The sequence below is a fragment of the Nomascus leucogenys genome, chromosome 18 (assembly GCF_006542625.1).
Source record: "Nomascus leucogenys isolate Asia chromosome 18, Asia_NLE_v1, whole genome shotgun sequence".
Taxonomy (NCBI): domain Eukaryota; kingdom Metazoa; phylum Chordata; class Mammalia; order Primates; family Hylobatidae; genus Nomascus; species Nomascus leucogenys.
In genome coordinates this window covers 53,060,191-53,079,960 of record NC_044398.1, presented here as the reverse complement: position 1 = coordinate 53,079,960, position 19,770 = coordinate 53,060,191, and the positions used below count along the sequence as shown (strand labels likewise).

General features: G+C 40.9%; 1 non-coding gene across 1 annotated transcript in view; it reads left to right on the top strand.

Moving 5' to 3' along the window:
- LOC105738955 overlaps nucleotides 1-1,910 on the top strand; it is a 35,997-nt gene extending 34,087 nt beyond the window's left edge. The window contains exon 5 of the transcript XR_004026797.1: nucleotides 158-1,910. This is a non-coding gene — a transcript (uncharacterized LOC105738955). The remainder of the gene's footprint in view (nucleotides 1-157) is intronic.
- The last annotated feature ends 17,860 nt before the right edge of the window (nucleotides 1,911-19,770 follow it).

Genomic DNA, 19,770 nt, shown 5'->3' with positions numbered 1-19,770 from the left:
TCTCTGGAAGCCGCATCCACATCCCACTTCCTGGTCCACACTGAGTGAGGCTGGGAGAGGGTTTCCAGGGGCACTTCCGGTTCAGCTTGTTTCTATTTTAATGCCTGGAGACAATTAAACACCAATGTCTGGTGCCAGTATTTTTTTTTTTCCACAGTTCACGCTATTCTTAGAAACAGTTGAGCCAGTGGCGGTGGAGTCTGAAGGCTCTGGAATCTTTTCCTTCGTGTGGCAGCAACTTATTTTTCCTGCGGAGGCTCGGTGGTGCTTTTCTTGGGCTCAGGATTGCGGCTTGGATGGCTCATTCCCTGGGAGTACACACAGTGAGCCCTTTGGAAAGGCAGCAGCAGGACAAGGATCAGTGGCAGGCAAAGAGGCAAAAAAAGCAGGACCCGGGTTCCATAGGCAACTGCTTTACTTACAGTTCCAAAAACGGTGCTTGTTCAACTATCCTGAACTTTTGTAGAAGTTCAAACTTGGAAATTGTAGTGATGAAATGAGAGCTGTGTTTTAAAAATTACTTTTAACTGTCTATGAAGCAAGTCTACATTTTGGCAAAATGGGCTGCTTTTAATCTGGTCATGTGGGATTTAAAAAAAAATTTAATTCAGCTGGATTTTGCAAAGCCCTTGCATTGTATGACATGAGGTAATTTAAGGTATAGTTTTGTCTTCAAAGAGAAGAAGTAAGACACACGCATGGATTTTTAGAGTAAAAATAACGAGAGAATGTTATTACCCAAGAGCATATATTAGAAAGCTCACTTGCGGTGATGTTGAACTGGGAACATTCCAGAAGGACTCCACGTGAAGCAGTGTTTGCTTTTGTATGTTTGAAATGCTCCATAATAAAATTGAAAAACTGTAAGAGCAAAATAAATAATAATACGGATTATGAAGTAATTAAAATGAAGCAGAGAAAAAACCTGTAGGATGCAGCTAAATAAATGATACTTTAAATCAAGCTTATCCAACCCGTGTCTTGTAGGCCACAATGTGGCCTAGGACATATTTGAATGCAGCGCAACACAAATTCGTAAACTTTCTTAAAACGTTGTGAGTTTTTTTTTTTTTTTTTTTTAAGCTCATCAGCTATCATTAGTGTTAGTGTATTTTACGTGTGGCTCAAGACAATTCTTCTTTTTCTGATATGGCCCAGGGAAGCCAAAAGACTGGCCACCTCTGGTTTAAATAAACATTTACAGCCTCAGTCACATATATTAGAAAATGAGAAAGACTGAAAAATTTGCCAGCTACGTGCTTGACACAGCACAATAGAAAAACAACAGCAAAGCAAGCAGAAAGAAGGCAGAAGAAGGAAGGAAACCATAAAGATAAGGAGAGCAATTAATGAGCTAGAAAACAAAGTAATAATGCAGAAAATCAACCCAACTAAAAGCCGGTTCCTTGAAAAGAGTGATAAAGCCATCTCTGGCAAGAACGACCAAGGACAAGAGAAGAAAAAGCATGAAAAAGAAACAGAGCATAACTACTGATGGAGATTTTAAAGCCTGTAAGAGAATACTATGGACAAGTTCCTGACAATACATTTGGAAACAGAGAAACCAGACAATCTCCTAGAAAAATATTAATTACAAAAACTGATGAAAGAAAAAGCTGGAATATACCTATAATCAACAAAAGAAGTGAATCAAGTTAATAATCTACAGCCTTCCTTCCCCGGATGCCTCCCTCTCCAAAAAACAGGCCAGACACAGCCAAGTTTACAAAATCTTCAAAGAACAGATAAGCACTACTTTATATAAACTTTTTCAAAGAATAGAAAAAGGACAGCTTCCCACATCATTATGTATGCATAACCTTGATAATAAAACTGAACAAGTAGAGTATAGCAAATTGTTAATTTTGAAATGAATGTAATGATCTTAAATAAAATATTAGTAAACCAAATCTATCAAAATATTTAAATAATATATTTTTGACCAGTTAGTGTTTATCCTAATGTTGCAGGATGGTTTACATTAGGAAATCTTTTTAATGTAATTCACCACATCTGCACATTTAAAGATGTTCAAATGTTGCTATATATTGCTTACTGTTTTATGTCTGTAAAATATAAAAATATAGTCAATTACTGTCTATCTCTGGTGATGGAGAGTAAACAATGAAATGGGGATGCTTTAGCTGACACTAAAATATTTTCTTTTTCAAAAAATAAAAAGGTAACTAAAGGAAAGATTGTGTTAAGGATAACACTTCTTAGATCTAGTGGATGAACCCCTTGGTCATTGTCATTGTTTTCATTTCTTCTGAATAGCTGAGATATTACACAACTAAACATGTTTAAGAAAAAAAGATAAAAGGGCAAAATCTGGAACTTAGATGATATCCAGCACTGTTTCTGTTGATATATTTCATTTATATTCATTTATGCACTAAATGAATGTTTCTACTAAAAATATAAAAATTATCTGGGCATGGTGGCACGTGCCTGTAATCCCAGCTACTTGGGAGGCTGAGGCAGGAGAACTGCCTGAACCCGGGAGGCAGAGATTGCAGTGAGCTAAGATCGTGCCACTGCTATAATAGATTATCTGATTTAATAGATTATCTCTTCCATTTAAAGTTTTTTCTAAATTAGTCTCCAGCCCTACCGTTATTGATGTGTCTCCATTCAGTGTTTGCCAAAACTAAAATTGATTCACTGGCACCTTTCTGTCTGTCCCTTCCAACTCCCTCCTCACCCCCAAGCCAAGAATGTTGCCAGCCAAAGTTCCGCAATTGACAGGTTTGTTGGTAATGGGGGGTCTAGGGTATTTTTCTGCTCCTGCCCGCTAGTGTGGACTCAGACCCTGGGTCCACCTTCACACTGACTTTCTTAGGACTTAGCAGGGAGAAATCATCCTCAACCTTGGGGCTAACGATGTGACCCTTGCTCAGTGACTCTAAAACCACAAATACTCTTCTAGCCAAGGTCAGAGGTCAGCTACCCATGGGGGACAGGAGGGCAGCAGAATGGACACCATCACTGGAAAGATTTGTTAAATTTTCATATTCCCAATTTGTTTGCTGTTCATTTAGGCAACAACTGCTCTCTGTTCCTCAGCCTATTCACAATTGTGAATTTACAATTCACAGCCTATTACCCCTATCATCCCCAAGTCTCTCTGCATTTAATAGTTCAACACACACTTGTTCAGCGTACCGAGGTCCAGATATGAGGATTGGCACTGAAAATGTCGTGGAGCATAAGACCTATGCCTAGCCCTGGTGAAGATTCCTCCTTTATGGGTGAGACAGACACACACTGGAGGTAGAAACCATCTCAGCTACTTTATTCTTTAGACATTTCTGGTTTAGGTTCTTTTTACATCTTAGTTCGGTTCCAGCTTTCTTGTGAAGATTTCCCAGATTTGCCTCCTCTGGGTTCAAACATACATATCCATGTTGTTACCAGGCATTAGATCTGGCACTTAGTCCCCCACTGCGTTGTTTGGGGAAAGACCACAGTCATAGACGAAAGAATCCGGGTCTGGTCCCTGATCCATCTTCTTAGCCGTGTGATTTTCCTTCAACTCTCAAATCCTCGTCCTTTCCTTTGTCAAAGGAGGGTAATCCCCATGCCTCACAGAGCTGTCATGAGTATTCCGTGAGATAATGTATAAGGGGACCAGCCTGGGGTCTGTCTTACCCATAGTCACTCATTATTAGTTTCTGCCTTATTTTTTCATATCTTTATTTCTTCTTCATCTATCAAAGAGTTAGTCTATCAACTCTAATTTCTCATCTGCCTCTGAAATGCTGAGATTCTGATATATTGTTCTTTGATTATTAGAAAACTAGTTATCACCTATGTATATTTTATTTTCTGAGCATGATTGTAAGTTTCTTGAGAGTTGTTATAATTTTGGCATCCTTGCTGTGCTCCAGGCAGTGAGGTCTCTCTGTGTATATCACTCATCTATGTGTCATCTCTATGTCTGTTTGTCCTGTTTTCCATTACTAATGCAGACTCCTTGAGAGCATAAATTATAAAACTTCCTGGCCATATTTCTTCAGTATTTGCTACATTGTTGTACAAAGGGGAGTTCGAGAAACGTTCAGAGTGGTTGGGAATGACAAGCCATCTTCCACCGTAGGCCTAGCTTTCTTTAAACACTATTTCTGGAATTACTTATATTCAGAATAATTAATCTTCCACTGAAGCACTCAGAGTGCAATGTTCCTCAGATATCCTGTTCTGATAATAGCATGATTCCAAGTTGTCGTCATTTTATTCGTTTGATTGATCCTTGGAGCATGTACCCATGAACTATTTATGGCAAGTAATTGAATTTCAAATCTTATCTCTCTATGATAATCTGATATGCGTTCCTACTGTGCTTTGGCTCCAAATATAATAAAAATCACATTTCTGAAATCCAAATTTTACCTCCAGGGATCTTTCTGCTTTTGTTAATGAACAGTTTACGTACACTGAACTCTCTGAAAGAGTTTAGTCAAACAGTCTTCAACCCTTCCACTCTTTGAAAACTCATTATTAATATATACTAATACAAAACAAACAGCAAGTCCTTTGTCATGAGAAACACTCCCCCAGGCCGAAGGAGTTTAATATTTAGAAAATGACACTCACTCTGTCATTCTTCAGAGAACTTACTTCTATCAGTAAACATATATTCAGTTATTATTTTCCCAGATAGCAAATATGATTAAGGTATTACAGCATTTCCTTGTTAGTGCTCAAACAAAGTACTGCCTCTTTAAGTGGGATCTTATCCCCCAAATTAACAATTTAGTTCATAAGTGTTTAGTTTGAACCTCTTCTAACACTTAACACCTTGACTCAAGTAGGCCCTTGGTCCCTGGTTGTCTCAAGGATCTGTCTGAAGACTTTCAAAAATCTAAGTTTAGTAACATTATTACTATAGCACAAAAATCAGTCTCTCTCTCTCTCTCTCTCTCTCTTTTTTTGAGACAAAGTCTGGCTCTGTAGCCCAGGCTGCAGTGCAGTGGCGCAATCTTGGCTCGCTGTTGCCTCGATCTCCTGAGCTCGAGCAGTCCTCTTGCCTCAGCCTCCCGAGGAGCAGGGACTATGGGCACGTGCCACCACATTCGGCTAATTTTTGTATTTTTGTTTTGTAGAGTTAGGGTCTCACTATGTAGCCCAGGCTGGTCTCAAACTTGTGGGCCCAAGCAATCCTCCCACCTTGGTCTCTCAGAGTGCTGGGATTATAGGCATGAGCCACTGTGCCCGGCCAAAGTCAGTCTTGAGCCAGTTAGGAAGAGTGCTGCCTGCCACACATGAGCTTTGAAAACAAAAAACAAAAAACCTAAAAGTTTGGCTGGGCACAGTGGCTCATGCCTGTAATCCCAGCACTTTGAGAGGCCAAGGCACTTGAGGTCAAGAGTTGGAGACCAGCCTGGCCAAAATGGTGAAACCCGTCTCTACTAAAAATGCAAACAAATTAGCCAGGAGTGGTGACACGCGCCTGTAATCCCAGCTACTCAGGAGGCTGAGGCAGGAAGAATCACTTGAACCCAGGAGGCGGAGGTTGCAGTGAGCCGAGATCACGCCACTGCACTCCAGCCTGGGTGACAGAGCAAGACTCTATCTCAAAAACAAACAAACAAACAAACCTAAAAGTTTGTTTTATAAGTAATGAAAGTGTATACTACATCTCTAAATAGACTTTAAACCACTTGGCTTGCATCAAGGACTAACTCTGAATTATCTGGTTTCTAATGGCTATAATTGATAGCTTGAAAAAATTGTGGTTCTTCTGTGTGTGGTGTGGGTATGTGTTTCAACATGTTAAAATAAGTGACTTTGTTGTATAACAGCTTCTGGATTTGTTTGAGATATTAAAGATTAATTTATGCAACCTAATGAAGCATGCTGAACTCCAGGTTCCTTAAAAGAGAAGTGAGGTTATACATAGGTATAAGAAAAAAAGAAGGAAAAATCCTGATTCACCCCTGTCTCCCAGCCCTCCCTATTCTTACCGCCTGAGCATTTCTTCCCCAGGATGGAGGGGCCTTGACACTTGAGGTGTCTGTGCCCTTTGGGCCGTGAATTGTCTGTCCCGAACACACATTTTAAATCCTTTATTTAGATCCCTTCTCTAAAAGAAAAACAAAACCAACAAAAACCCCAGCAACTTAGCTGAGCATGGTGGCATATGCCTGTAGTTCCAGCTACTTGGGAGGCTGAAGTGGGAGAATAGCTTGAGCCCAGGAGTTTGAGGCTGCAGTGAGCAGTGATTATACCACTGCACTCTAGCCTGGGTGACAGAGTAAGACCCCAACTCCAACGCTAAAAAAAGAAAAAAGAAAAAGAAAACATTGTTCAGGGATGAGTTAGGTTCTAGAAGTTAATTTGAGCTTTCAAGATATGCATCAAAGTGGCCCTACCCTTTGACTGGGGTTCTGCCTTCTTTGTGATTGCTTGGCCATGTGTTTCTCCACTCATAGCCTCTAGTTTTGATTGAGAGTAAGCTTGTTCCTTGTGGGGAGAGGGGACACCCCTCTAGTGACTGTTAATTCATTAGTGGGAACTTATATCCCATTTGCTCATTTTCAGTAAGTTTCTGAAATGGGGGCGTGATCACTGTTGGCATGCTCTCCTCATCAGTACTGAGTCAAGCATAATCTTAGAAGTAGTAATAGCAATAATAATAATAGTTAACATTAATTGAGCATTTAATTTGTGTTAAGTGCCATAGTATTAAGTGCATATAATATGGTCATTTAATTCTTTTTTCTAATTTTTTAAATTTTGGTTTTTTTTTTGAGACAGAGTCTTGCTCTGTTGCCCAGGCTGGAGTGCAGTGGTGCGATTTCAACTCACTGCAACCTCCACCTCCCGGGACCAAGCAATTCTCCTGCCTCAGCCTCCCTAATAGCTGGGATTACAGGTGCTCTCCACTAGGCCTGGCTAATTTTTGTGTTTTTAGTGGAGATGGGGTTTCACCATGTTGGCCAGGCTGGTCTCAAACTCCTGACTTCATGATCTGCCTGCCTTGGCCTCCCAAAGTGCTGGGATTACAGGCATGAGCCACCACGCCTGTTGTCTTTTTTCTAATTTTTAATTTTTAACTTTGTGGGTAACTAGTAAGTGTATCGGCCACTGAACTCTTATAACAACTGTGAGTTAGGAACTATTATTTTCTCCATTTTATTGATGAGGAAAGTGAGGCTCAAAGAGTGTAAGTCATTTGCCTCAGTTACTAAGCAGTGAAACTGAAATTTGAAAAAGCAAGTCTTATATCAAAGATCTGGATCTTAATCATTTTATCATATGTAATGCACAATGTATCCTAGTTGGAAAAATGTTCATGCAATAGAAATGCAGCTGATAACCCCCTTAACTCCCATATCTTACATCAGTCATCTCCCAAAGTTCTTAGGAGATTCCCAGATCTTTGTTTTTATGCATTTGTGGTATGTGTATATATAACATTATTTCCTTCTGTGAGATTTGAAAAATATAAACCATATCACATCACATGTTTTAATCTGTAACTAACATTTTAAGAAAAATATAACAACAAATTTTAGAGATTCTTTTCAGTTCAATACAAAGGTTGTGCTTTATTCTTTCAAAATGGTTGCATGGTATCCTATATTATGGATGTACCCTATAATATTCAATCATCTCGCTAGTGTCCCATCGTGATTAGATTTTTTTGTAGTACAAACCGACTGATGTCTGTTTCGCCTATTCTCAACTTCCAGGATTAGAGAAACACAATTAGAACTTTAGAAAATTGCCTATACAAGGCTGGGTGTGGTGGCTCATGCCTGTAATCCCAGCACTTTGGGAGGCTGAGGCAGGCAGATCACAAGATCAGGAGATCAAGACCATCCTGGCTAACATGGTGAAACCCTGTCTCCACTAAAAATACAAAAATTAGCCAGACGTGGTGGCACATGCCTGTAATCTCAGCTGCTTAGGAGGCTGAGGCAGGAGAATCACTTGAACCCAGTGGGGTGGAGGTTGTGGTGAGCTGAGATTGCACCACTGTACTCCAGCCTAGGTGACAGAGCAAGACTCCATCTCAAAAACAAAACAAAACAAAACAAAAAAAAGAAAATGGCCTATACAGGTGGTGTTTGACTTTTTAAAAAAATTCTTGCCCCTTAATGTCCTGGGGTTCATTGGAGGATACAGCGCATCTGGCCCAATGTGAGGTCACATCACCACAGTGAGGGCAAGTCCCTCTTCCTTAACAAAATGCTCACTGGTTTCTTTTGCTTTGAGGAGAAAAATGACCTGGGAAGGAAATTTCCTTTAATATTCCAGTTTTAGTCACCCCTGAACACTGGCCAGCGACCTTCCTCCTATATGAACCATTGTTACTAGAGAGAAAAACCCGATTGCTTCCTATGGATGTACACACACACACACACACACACACACACACACACACACAGGGTGAGACCCTGTCTCTCCCTCACTCTATACATATATATATATGTATATATAGATATGTATATATATGTATATATAGAGAGAGATCATACCATTATATCTATATCTATATATATAGAGATATATAGCTCTCTCTATATATAGATTATACTACCATATATATATTTAGTGGTCTGTCTATAGTGGTGTGATAGATATAGGCATATCTATATCTATCTATCTATATGTATATAGTGGTGTGATTCATATATATAGAGAGAGAGACAGGGTGTCACTCTGTGATCATATATATCTAGATATGTATCTCTCTCTATATATAGATATAATTAATTATATAAAATTAATTATATATAATTAAATATGTATAATTAATTAAATAATTTATATAATTAAATATATAATTAAATATATATAAATATATAATTAATTATATATATATAGAGAGAGAGAGAATGCAGTGGTGTGATCTTGGCTCACTGCAGCCTTGAACTTTCAGACTTAGGCAGTCCTCCCACCTTAGCCTCACAAGTAGCTGGGACTTCAGATGCTTGCCACCCTGCTCAGCTAATATATATATATATATTTTTGTAATTCTTGTAGATATGGGGTCTCCCTGTGTTGCCCAGGCTGGTCTCAAACTCCTGACCTCACGTGATCTGCTGCCTTGGCCTCCCTCAGTGCTGATATTACAGACGCGAGTCACCATGCCCTGCCCTCTTGTAGATGTTTTACATTATGCTAAGAAAACTGGTTTTTAATCTTCCCCATCCGGTGCAGCAAAACAACATGGCACATGGATACATATGTAACAAACCTGCACATTGTGCACATGTACCCCAAAACCTAAAGTATAATAATAAAATAAAAAAAAAAGTAAAAGGATAAGAATAGCTACAAAAAAAAAATCTTCCCCATCCAGTTTGTGAATAGTTCAGTAGCAGCATCAGTGGTTTCTCTACCTGTGGTTTCACTGACATGTGCATTAAGATCTTCAGCTTCCTTTGGATTCACATTTCCGTGGAAAATCATGGGTTTTGGCTCCATAGCTTCACACCAGAAATTCTCCATATTTTCAACTTTTGCTGAAATTTTACCTCTCATCCAATGAACGATTTTCCCCCCAGCTGGACCCTTTATTAAAGTAGTTTTCTAACACTTTTCTTATATCACTGTAAAGAATAAGCTAGCTTTCTTTATATGGTAGATCTGAGTTAACTGCAGAGGTTAACATCCTACCCTTCCAGGTGTCTAGAACTCCTTGTTAAGACCCTTGACTTTCTTAGGTGTCTTTAACTCCTTTAATTATCAGGAATACTAATAAAGTAGCAAATTTGCCCATTTGTCCTCAGTTGTAATTAGGATGGTTTCATTTGCTTTTATCCCTCTTCCTCAGGGCTTTGTCAATCTATGTAAAATACTTTCTAGCATCCTAGATTTGGTCATTTGTTTTAGAGAGCCATAGAATTTGAGAGATGATCATTCTTTCAGCTGTCATTTAATATGCATTTAAAAACCTGTGTGTATTAGTCCATTTTCACACTGCTCTAATGATACTACCCAAGACTGGGTAATGTATAAAGGAAAGAGGTGTGTAATCGACTCACAATTCCTCATGGCTGGGGAGGCCTCAGGAAACTTGCAATATGGTGGAAGATGAAGGAAGGAAGCACCTTCTTCACAACGTGGCAGGAGAGACAGGAGCAAAGCGGGAAGAGCACCTTATAAAACCATCAGATCTCATGAGAATTCACTTAGTATCACAAGAACAACCCCGGGGGAAAGTGCCATCATCATCCAATCACTCCCCACCAGATCCTTCCCTCGACATGTGGGGATTACAGTTGGAGATGAGATTTGGGTGGGGATGCAGAGCCAAACCATGTCACTATGCGATTAAATGAATCTCCTGAGGATGGATTAGAACTCAGATCACCTCATTCAAGGCCAGTGCTGCCCCACTTCACTTACAGTGACCTAAGTTTCTGAGTCAGAAACTGGAGAACAGTTACCATAAAAGGAGATGCAGATTCTTTTGGTCAGTGTTGAGTAAATGTGGATATTATCTCAGCTGGGTTTTTTTGGTGGGTGGGGTTGGGGTGAGGGGAATAGGGATTATCACACACTGTAAACCCTAAATGAGTAAAAGGCTGTCATAGGCCTTAAGAGTGGGTAGATATCAAATGAGGTTTTGGTCACTCCAGTTGAGAACAGGCATGACCGAGTCTGAGTTTATAGGGCTCTGTCACTCCTCATATCCTCTAGAATCGGAGGGACTGGGACTCTCCTCCTGAAGACAACTCTAAGGATTTGCCAAGAGCCCCAGGCAGCCCTTGTGGAGCCTGAGATGGGGAATGTGTTTCCCCTGGCTGGGGGCTGGGGAAAATGTTTTGTTGCTCCAGTTACAGAATGCAGTCAGGCACGTTGTGGCTCTGGGAAAGGCCCTTGCAGCTGTCATAACCAGGGCATGAGAAACTTCCAGAGCCTTCTTTACCCTCAGAGTGAGGGCTTGAGCAGTTTCTTGCCTACATCAAACAGAGGTGGTATGGTTTTAACTGTGCATTCCAAATCTTTGTGGAATATTCCAGACAAATCTCCCGACAGGAGACCTGCATTGGAGACCACATTACCAGATAGTTCCTGAGGCAGGGCCCTGAGGGCTGAGGGTCTGCAGGGGGCAGAAAACCATCCGGGTCTCCTTCGGGCACTGGGTTCTCCTCTTCGCGGTGTTTCTCCTTTCCTTCCTCTGTGCTCTTCCTCTTCTTTCTCTTTGCCAGAATGTTAGAAGGGAGTGGTGTCTTCAGGGCTCTCTTTTCCCCACCCCTCCCTTCTACCTGCACCTATTGACTCATCCTGGAGAGTTACACAGTTGGCTTCTAGTGCACCCTGGCTGGCTGACACTTAAGCTGGCCCTTCTAACAGACAGGCCCAGTCATTAGCCACACGGTGCATAGAGCCTGGCAGCTGCTGACTAAGGCTAGGTGAAGCTTGGGGTGTGGATGCTAGCAGGGCCTTTGCTATTGCTAGTGTGGAGCACTGGAAAGCCAGAGGTACCGAGAAACAGAGGCAAAGAACTAGGAAACAATCTGAAGAAGCAGACATGAGCAATTCCTCATTTAAACTCTGTTCTGTCATCCTCAGGCCCTTCTGCGTGTGTTCCGAGAAGCACCACAACTAGGCCATGCTCTGCTGACACTTAGTGCTAAGTTTAGAAGGTGACGCAACAAACCAGAGAAAAGACAAAAACATATATATACAGTTGCCTCCATCAACATTGGTTGTTTTTTTTTTTTTTTTAATTTTTTTTTTGAGACAGTGTCTCACTCTGCCACCCAGGCTGGAGTACAGTGGCGTAATCTCGGCTCACTGCAACCTCCACCTCCTGCGTTCAAACAATTCTCCTGTCTTAGCCTCCTGAGTAGCTAGGATTATAGGCGCTAGCCAGCACACCTAGCTAATTTTTGTATTTTTAGTAGAGACGGGGTTTCACCACGTTGGCCAGGCTGGTCTTGAACTCCTGACCTTAGGCGATCCACCCGCCTTGGCTTCCCAAAGTGCTGGGATTATTGTTTCAGATTTTTAATTGTATTTATTTATTTATTTATTTTTCGAGACAGGGTCTTGCTCTGTGGCCCAGGCTGGGGTGCAGTAACGCGATGACGACTCACTGCAACCTCAACGTTCTGGGCTAAAGCAATCCTCCCACCTTAGCCTCCCAAGTAGCTGGAATTACAGGCAAGCATCACGATGCCTGGTTAATTTTTAAAAATTTTGTAGTAAAGGTGAGGTCTCCCTATGTTGCCCAGACTGGTCTTGAACCCCTAGGCTCAAGCCATCCCCTTGCCGCAGCCTCCCAAAGTGCTGGGATTACAGGTATGAGCCACTGCGCCCTGCCCAACTTTGTTATTTATTCTGTGCTGGGTGTCATATGTATGGAAGCATTTCCTACTTAATATTGACAATATTATGGCTGCATAGAAAAACTCATTTTCCTCCAGAATGACCACAATTGGAAACAATTAATGATATAACTTTGATGATATTATACATCTAACCACGTGCTTTCCTAATGATCGATCAGCATTTATTCTCAGGGCTATGATCATCTCCACCACTCTTGGGCCAGGAGAAGAAGGTCTTTCTCTAAGGTACACAGAGATGTTTTAGGGTACAAATGTGAACTAAAATTAAATGTTTCTTTAACTAATATTAAACCACATGTCTGATTGTGCAAAGCATTTCATTTTGAGGCTAATCCAGATTCCTTAATTGCCGTGACTCTTTCACTTCAAAACTCTCTTTTTTCCATTTCTCTTCCTTGCTGAGCCCTAGTGTGCCGGAAATAGTGTATCCTATATTTGCCAGTAATGGTTTTTGAGGTGAAATGTAAAAAAATGATGCATGGCTTCTCTGAGACTCTGGGAAATTGAGTGTATTGATTTGTCTTTACCATGTGGTAAAAAGGGTTTTTGATGTATTTACATTTTAATCTTCAAATCTTGTCACAAAATAAAGGTGGCATGAAAAATGAGCTATGAAAGGACAGATTTGGTTGTGGAAGAGAAACTGGCCAGGGCAATTTTTCCTACATTTCTGAGCTGTGTAAAGATGAAGGTCTGATAGGAGCTGACACTCATGACAAGGCCTGGGGCACAGAGCAGAGCTCCTCAAGGAGGCAGAACAAGGGCCCGTTCATTCTGGAATGTGGTTTGTGGGAGCACGAGGAAGGAAAACCATTCTGCCCCAAAGTTTTCTCCTATCAAGTCCAACAGGGTCCGAAATGCTAACATGTGAGATTCAATCTTCCACGTAAAACACTCCTTTCCTTGGGTTCTTACCGAAGAAGGAAAAAAAAAAAATCCAGATACTGAATTATATTGAAACTAACACTCTGGTGGAAATCTACTTAGCCTTAGTAGCTGAAAATATCGTGGGAAGTATTTACAAGTTTGTCAGTGATTCTATGAATAAAGTTTTTTTTGGAACACAGCCATGTCCATTCATTTATATATTTTCTATGGCTGCTGTTGGCACTACAATGGACCATACTTCTCAGAAGGCCTAAGATGTTTATTATCTGGTCCTCTAGAGAAAAAAAGTTGCTGATCCTTTGTCTATAGTTATGCTATCTAGTACAGTAGCCACTAGTGTCATGTGGCTATTCAAATGTAAATGCCTTAAAATTAAATATGATTAAAAATACGTTTCTTCAGCCGGGCACGGTGGCTCACACATGTAATTCCAGCACTTTGGAGGCCAAGGTGGGCAGATCACCTGAGGTCAGAAGTTTGAGACCAGCCTGGCCAACATGGTGAAACCCTGTCGCTACCAAAAATACAAAAAATTAGCCAGGCATAGTGGCAGGCGCCTATAATCACAGCTACTCGGGAGGCTGAGGTGGGAGAATTGCTTGAACCTGGGAGACGGAGGTTGTAGTGAGCCGAGATCGCAGCACTGCACTCTAGCCCGGGCAACAGAAAAAATTTATATATATATATATATATATATATATATATATATACACACACACATATACACACACACATATTTCTTCATTTGTACTAGCTACATTTCAGGTGCTTATTAGCCATATGTGGATAGTGGCTACCATATAGGTCAGCACAGATACGGAATATACCCATCATTACAGAAAGTTCGCTTTAAACCTACATATGAATGAAAACATAATGTATTAATCAGTAACACATTAATCTTGTGTATAAATCTACTCACAACCCAAACATATCATGTTCTTTGATCTCCATCACTTTTTAAAATCAAAGGTAAAAATCACTTCAGGGAAAGAGTTAAACTCATTGCCTGCTTCTGAGCAGTAGGGTAACACCTCACTCTGAATAATCCTCCATACAGAATTCTCTCTGGAAAAATGATTATTTCCTTCTCATATGTGAGTCTTAAGGGACGCAGGCATTCGGGCTATTTCCACATATTTCACTTGACTCCTGCATTCACAATTCCTTGCTGGCCTCTAGGTAGGAGAGAGATTCTGTGAACTATGGATTGGGTTGCCCCTGCTCAGAAGGACGGTCACCCAGCCCTCACAAGCCTGAGAACCTTTGGCTGCCGCCTTAAGATGACAGCAACGAACTCTTCCAAAGGGAGAGCTGGATATCATCACTGCTCATCACTGCTGCTCGAGTGAGCTGCTTGTCTGAGGAAAGAGTTGAGGGGCTGGGGGAATCACTGGCCCTCGTCTTGGCCAAGGTTTGGCTTTCCGCACAATGATGTGTGACTTTTTTTTTTTTTGAGACAGGGTCTCATTCTGTCACCCAGGCTGGAGTTCAGTGACATGATCACAGCTCACTGCAGCATTGACCTCCAGGGCTCAAGTGGTCCTCTCAGCCTCCTCAGTAGCTGGGACTACAGGCACACCTCATCATGCCTAGCTAATTTTTTTTGTATTTTTTGTAGAGACAGGGCTTCGCCATGTTGCCCAGGCTGGTCTCAACCTCCTGAACTCAAGTGATCCTCCCACACCTGCCTCCCAAAGTGTTGGGATATAGACATGAGCCACCTTGCCCAGCCGACATGTGACATATGGAGCTGGTAAAGGAAACATGGGACCTGGAGAATCTCTTTCTGATCTGATTTGAGAATTATTTTCATATTAGGTAGGGTAAAAGGCTGAGCTGCCATAACACAGACTCAACGGTACAGAAGTTTAAAAGATGAAGAAGTTTCTTTTGTATAACCATCCAAAATAAATGTTCCAGGTGCAGCCTGTTCTGTTCCACAGTTATTTAAGGACACAGGTTTCTTTCGAGTCATTGCTCTGTCCTCCCCTGCCCCCTGTTCTCTGGGAGAATTGTCATCTGCATGGCTGAAGCTGATTACAGAGGCATGTCTGAGTTTCCACTTGTGAGAAGGGGAAAAAGCCTGGACGAGACATGCCCACTCCCTGAACGCCTGGGTTCCTCATTGCTTGCTCGTGATCCACTGGACTGGACACCATACCTAACTGCAAGAGTCGCTGGAAAATGTAGTCTAGACTGTGCTCAGGAAGAAGTGGAAAATGAATTTCAGTGAACTAATGGCACTCTCCACTATACCTTCCTTTCCTTTCCTTTTCTCAGTTTTTTTTTTTTTTTTTTTTTTTTGGGTGGGGGGCGGTTTCGCTCTTGTTGCCCAGGCTGCAGGGCAGTGGCATGGTCTCGGCTCACTGCAACCTCTGCCTCCTGGGTTTCAGCCATCCTCCTGTGTCAGCCTCCCAAGTAGCTGGGATTACAGGCACCTGCCACCACGCCCATCTAATTTTTGTATTTTTAATAGAGATGGGGTTTTACCACGTTGGCCAGGCTGGTCTTGAACTCCTGACTTCAGGTGATCCACCCACCTCGGCCTCCCAAAGTGCCTTTTCTCAGTTCTTAATATTTTTTTTCTTTTCAAATGCTATGACTCCATATCCATCAAGATAGTATATTGTTTCTCATCTTCCCCTACTTCTACCTCCCTCTCTTTCCAAAAAGAAACAAAAACCCAGAAAAACCAAGAATGAAAGAGAATTTATTTTTTCAATCTTTTTGTTCATATTTCAAATATCACAAATTCCCAACAGACATAGACTGGGTTGAAAATAATTACATTTCTATGGAATGAGCCCTTTCTATCTAAATGCTAGACTCTCCCAAATGGGCGCTCTTTCATGTTTTCCTGGAGCAGGGGTGGTGTGGGACAGCGACCTCTCATCATATCGTCAACAGCCAGAAACATAGATACAACCGGAATGTTTTCTGGAGCCAATCTGCTGTGTGCAGGCCTCAGTGTTCCGTATCGTTTTGTTCCCTTCATTCCACTAGAGTGGCTCCAAGTCATGACAACCGGTGGGGATAATTGACGTAAAAGTGCTCAACCCCGAGTGGCCAAGCTTCCCCCAGACAATTGCTGGATTGTTCGGGGACCTGTTGATGCAACAAACCTCGTGCTGAGAAGCTTGCCCCGTAATTAGCAAGCAGTGCTGTCAAGCTCATCAAATGGTTTTGTGTGATGGAGTGAACGAGACAAAGCACTCTCCTCTCCTTCGCTGGCAGGGAGGACAGTCGGTTTCTGAGTGGAGCTGACACTTCTGTAAAGGGAACTAAGTGAATGTGGCTTCCATTTCACACTCGTGCTTTCCGGACTGATACCAAATCTGTGAGCCTGGGCTCTCGAGTTTGGCTCTCTGGTACCGGGCTGATGGGCAGCAAAGTCTTAATGAAGCTCAGAGAAGGAAACAATGGCTTTGGGTTGTGAGCCCTGTTTTCTTTATGCCTCAATGACCCTGAATAACCTCTGGGAATTCTCAAAAAGGAGCATGTTTTGCACTCACTCAACACAAAAAGGAAGTTCAATACTTGATAGTTTTAACCTTGACGTTGACTTTGCCTATTTGGGGAAATTAGAAATGATGCAAGGTGATCTCTAAATTACTCAGTGCTAGAAGAATACCGTTCACTGTGTATATTGAACACTGTGATTAAAGCAAATGTAAATTTTATATTTTTTATTTGCTTTTATGAAAACATACAGTTGTAAAGAAACATTGAGGAGTGTTGGGGAAAGCAGCAGATGAGAAAAAACATGGGTAGAAATTTAACTTTTAAAGGCCTCAGCTGCCTTGACTGTAAATTGGGAACATTCTTTATATAATCTTTAGAATGTTATTCAACCCCAAATATGTATGAACGGATGGATCGTGTCCTTTACAAAGCATTGTAATATATATAGTTATGTTCTTAAAAATCCCTTTCCTTCTCTCTGTACATATATATTGATATTTATATGTTTATAAATGTATGATAGATGATAAAGCTCTGTGGACACATTGATGCATTAGATATTTTTCCTATATGCTCATACCAGTTAGAAATATAGATGCATTTAAAGCCTGACTCATGTTTCTGAATTGAATGAGAATGGAAATAGTTGCTTAGCACCATACATATAATCCAAATAATAATTGTTATTACTATCAACATAACTGTGATGTGATTACTATAACACCATTAAAGAGGTATCTAAAAGGCAGAAATTTCTATCTTGCATTTTATATGTGTTAAAATAACTGTGACAGGAGATCTTTTAAAATAGAAAAATTCCCATTTATTTTAATTTTCACTGTAGATTTGATTCTTATAAAGTCTTTAGCAGCTGGGTGCGGTGGCTCACACCTGTAATCCCAGCACTTTGGGAGGCCGAGGTGGGCAGATCATGAGGTCAGGAGATCAAGACCATCCTGGCTAACACGGTGAAAACCCGTCTCCACTAAAACTACAAAAAAAATTAGCCAGGCGTGGTGGCGCGTGCCTATAGTCCCAGCTACTCGGGAGGCTGAGGCAGGAGAATGGTGTGAACCATGGAGGCAGAGCTTGCAGTGAGCCGAGATCACACCACCGCACTCCTGCCTGGGCAACAGAGTGAGACTCCATCTCAAAAAAAAAAAAAAAGTCTTTAGCCAATTATGGCACGATAAAGTTGGGGAAAAATAAACAGTCATAATTGTACATTGTTTATGGTATTTCTCAAACCATTCCATCTCTTGGTGGGCTTTAAATTATTACCACTTGAAGTGAAATGAAACCTCTGACATTAATGGCACATGGGCATGTGGAGAATGAATTAAATATGAATATGTACTTGGGAATTTTGTGTATATTTTTCCTAATTTAGATTAATAGTACAAAATACAAGCTGCTACGTAACTTCTGAGATAACATGGGGTAGAAAAATATTTTCTTCAACTTAGAGGATGGCCCAATTTTCAGGTTAAAGGAACAAAATTTTACTTTTAATTACTATACTATTATTATACTATTTTATAATCTAGACTTATCAGAGATGAAATAGGTTGATATAGACAGGAAATATGTCCTTGTATTACTTCTTTGCTTTATTTTTCTCATTGTATTCTCAGTTTATATCACCATACCTGGCACATTAAACGTTAATAAATATTTGTTTAGTGAATGAACAAATGTATGAATTTGAGAATAGGTTCCTATATCTTTGTGAATGTAATGGTTAATGTTATGTGTCAACTGGACTGAGACATGAAGTCCCAGATATTTGGTTAGACATTCTTCTGGGTGTGTCTGGGAGGGTGTCTCTGGGTGAGATCCACATTTGAATGAGTGGATTGAGTGAAGCAGGTTGCTCTCTTCAATGTAGATGAGGCCTGTTCAATCCTTTGGAGGCCTGAGTAGAACAGAAGGTGGGGAATGGAGAAGTTGCTCTCTCTGCTTGATGGCCTTGAGTGGGGATATCTGTATCCTTCTGCTTTTGGTCCCAGACTGCAACTCAGACCAATGGGCTCTCCCGGTTCTCCTGCTTTTGAATCTAGATTCTTTTGTTTGGTCTTTCCCTGTAAGTTTACTTTTTTTTGGTTATCTTGTACAGACAAAGGACGAAATGTCAGGTATATTCAGAGAAAAATGAAACATAAATATCCTATGTCAAAGTACATTATAGAATGTGTGTGTGTGTGTGTGTGTGTATGTGTGTGTGTTGGGGGAAAATTTATGAAGAGATAATTTTGAAAGCACTAAAAATATTGCCTTTAAGGGAAAATGTTGATAAGTGTGGTAGTTTAAAAAAATGACTGCAAATTTTTTGACATTACTCCCATTAAGAGTTTGGGTCTGTATCCTCTCCCCTTAAATCTAGGTAGGCTCATTACTTTCTTCTAGCTAATAGAATACTGCATGACTTTCACGACTCAGTTGGAAAAAGTGACACAGTTTTCACCCTGTTCACTGGGATACCTGCAACCGGACCCTGAGCTGGCCATCTTGTGGCGAAGTCCAGACCAGCCGGAGATGGCACATACATGTGCTCTGACTGAGGTCCCAACTGACAGCCAGCATCAACCATGAGGCAGACAAGTGAAAGTGCTTCTGGAAGATTCCAGTCTCTAGCCATTTCGTCACCCCTAGCTGTAGAGTTTTTCCATTTGAGGTTCTAGGTGTAGTTGAGCAAGCCATTTTCCCTGTACTCTGACCAAAACCCTGACCCACCAAATTTGCAAGCATAAAGAACTGGCTGTATGAAGTGGCTAACTTTTGGGGGTGATTTGTTCCACAGCAATAGTTAAGTGGAACAACGAGATGTGGAGAGAGGGATATGCGGAGGCAGAGAGCAAGAGCCAGCATGAGGTGTTACTCTCCCTTTTCCTTTGGTACCAAGTGTTCTGTTGTTGCTGTTTTTGCCCTGTACAAACCCTGGTGCAAGGTAAACAGATTGGGAATAAGGGTTTAGAAGAAGCCTCAGCATCAATTTCATATATATACCAATACACACACACATATATATATGTATATATTTAGTTAACACCAGTCACAAGAAAACTACCAGGTTAAATATACATATATATTTATATGTATATAC